Raw genomic sequence first — 2,589 nt, 5'->3', positions numbered from 1 at the left:
ATTTTGCTTTTAGATTTTTGGTTGTATCATTTCACTTTTTGCTCTGCCATTTACCAAATCATTTATATAGAAGACATTATTTCCTATTTTCTCATGCCTAGAATAAGCTGCACATGAAGACATCACTGGTCCTCATTTTCAATGTGTACATTTGAATATGGAGGAATATCTTTCCTCTGCTCTCCATCAATTCCCTACTCTCCAGTTAGAATAATTTCGAATAGTAAAATCCGAAAAAGAGAAAATAAATCATGATGAATAAACAGTTGCAGAAAATTCACCAGATATTTATGACCAGTTCAACCAATGTGAACTTTAGGGAAATACATGGACACCTCATTCCCACTGGCACTCAAAGTCTCTGGTTAGGCAATTCTTAGGAATATGGGGAACAAGATGAAAAAGTAAGGAATGGTATCAATTGCAAGAAAAAAAAAATGGAGAAGGATCCAAGCATATTTCTTCATTGGGCTGCCGAAAATATTCAGCTTACTACAGTGCGGAGACTTCTTTCCCAAAAGGCCACTTATGTGAATAGTTGGGATGATGATGAGTATACCCCTCTTCGAGAAGACTATGGTGGACACTTAGACATTGTCAGTGAGTTGATGTCTCAAGCGGCACATGCAATAACTGTAGATGACTGGACACCCCTGAATAGTGCATATACGTGGAATAATACCAGAGTGGCTTCTTTCTTACTTCATCATGATACAGATACCAATGCCCAAACTAAAGGACTCTTTTTTTAAAATTTTTTTTGGTCTGGTCGTGGGTCCTGAACTCTGGGCCTGGACGCTGTCCCTCATCTCTTCAGCTCAAGGCTAGCGCTCTACCACTTGAGCCACAGCACCACTTCCCGCTTTTTTTTCTGCTTATGTGGTGCTGAAGAATTGAACATAGGGCCTTATGTATGCAAGGCAAGCGCTCTACCACTGAGCCACTTTCCCAGCCCAAATATGTTTGTTTGTTTGATTTTTGTTGTTGTTGTGTTTTTTTTTTGGTCGGTCATGGGGCTTGAGCTCTGGGCTTGGGTGCTGTCCCTGTGCTCTTCAGCTCAAGGGGAGTGCTCTTCCACTTGAGCCACAGTAACACTTCCCCAAACTAAGGGATTCTTGACACCCTTATATTTGCTGTTGAGAATTGAGATAGCAAAGATATGCTGGATCGCCTTCTGTTGAACCATTATATAAATCCAGGCCTGAAGAACAACATAGAAGAAACTGTATTTGATATTGCCAAAAGGATAAGTATGTATCACTACCTCTATGAAGTTATGAAAGGCTGTACAAATTGTTCGCCGAAGTCCTAATGGCCGGGTTAAGTTTCTTAAATTTCAAAAATGCAAGTCCATCTTTTGTGTCCCTACAAAATATTTTCACAATCCAAATAAGAGCAATATCTTTTTTTTTTGGTCGGTCATGGGGCTTGAACTCTGGGCCTGGAGCTATCCCTGTGATCTTCAGCTCAAGGTGAGCCCTCTCCCACTTGACACACAGCTCCACTTCCAGTTTTCTAGTGGTTTATTTGAGATAAGAGTACCACAGACTTTCCTTCCCAGGCTGGCTTTGAACCATGATCCTCAGATGTCAGTCTCCTGTTTAGCTAGGATTATAGGGATGAACCACCAGTGCCCGGCAGCACCAATATTTTATTTTAAAAATTCATGGATTTCACTGAATTCTTCCAAGTGAATTGCCTGCCTTGGATGGAAAAATGTATTCAATAGTTTTTGTAAACATGTATAATAATTTCTTCAGAGTTTGTGATTTTTAATAAGAAATAATTTTAATTTACCTGTTGAAATGAGTAGTACAGAAACTAAGATATTTCTGGTGCTTGTCTGAAAAAGTATATTTTAAAATATTCTATAATCTATGTTTGCATAATGTTCATAATTAATTTTCTCCTAGATATACTTTGAATTTTATATTATTTTATAATATATAGGTTCATTAATGTGTCTTTCCGATTGTATTTCATATAGAAACAGTTTGATTCCTTTTTTTCTAGGTCTTAATATTATTTTTCTTTGGGATAAAATGACAATGTTGTCTAATTTGAAAAGTTTTGTAAAGTTTATGCTATGTAAACGCCTTTCTGAGCTGCTTTAATACACTGATGTCAAACTAAATTTAATTATATGAATTACGTGTATTGTTACACTTGTAATTTTGAAATCAACTTTTTAATCACTTTTTTTCATTTCTTGCATCTGAATAATGAAAAATATGGAATACTTCTCAAATTTTCATATTATCCTTGTGCAAGTGCCATGTTAATCTCTGTATTGTAATTTGAGTATACGTGCTGCTGAAGCATGTAGTATCCTCTAAATTTAATAGTTAATGATGCAATCTTTATACAGGCTTATATCTATGGGTGCCTACTTGTAACAAGGAAACCTTATTGTTCCTAACAATGCTATCGATCTTATTTCCCTAAAATTCTGTGAATATTGGAAAAAATTATATTGATCAGTCGATTGCTCACATTTGCAAACTTTTTTTGCCAATGAGTATCTTAAGTGTTTTTATTTGAAATTTGATTATACTCTCTATTATTTATAGTTAGGTCCAAAGGTGATGG

At 35.9% G+C, this 2,589-nt stretch overlaps 1 pseudogene; it reads left to right on the top strand.

Moving 5' to 3' along the window:
• Nucleotides 1–266: 266 nt before the first annotated feature.
• Nucleotides 267–1,312, top strand: LOC106002776 (annotated as a pseudogene).
• The last annotated feature ends 1,277 nt before the right edge of the window (nt 1,313–2,589 follow it).

This window comes from Dipodomys ordii, unplaced genomic scaffold (assembly GCF_000151885.1).
Source record: "Dipodomys ordii isolate 6190 unplaced genomic scaffold, Dord_2.0 Scaffold1000000878, whole genome shotgun sequence".
Classification (NCBI taxonomy): domain Eukaryota; kingdom Metazoa; phylum Chordata; class Mammalia; order Rodentia; family Heteromyidae; genus Dipodomys; species Dipodomys ordii.
The sequence above is the reverse complement of the archived record's forward strand: the minus strand, read 5'-3'. Positions and strand labels throughout refer to the sequence as shown.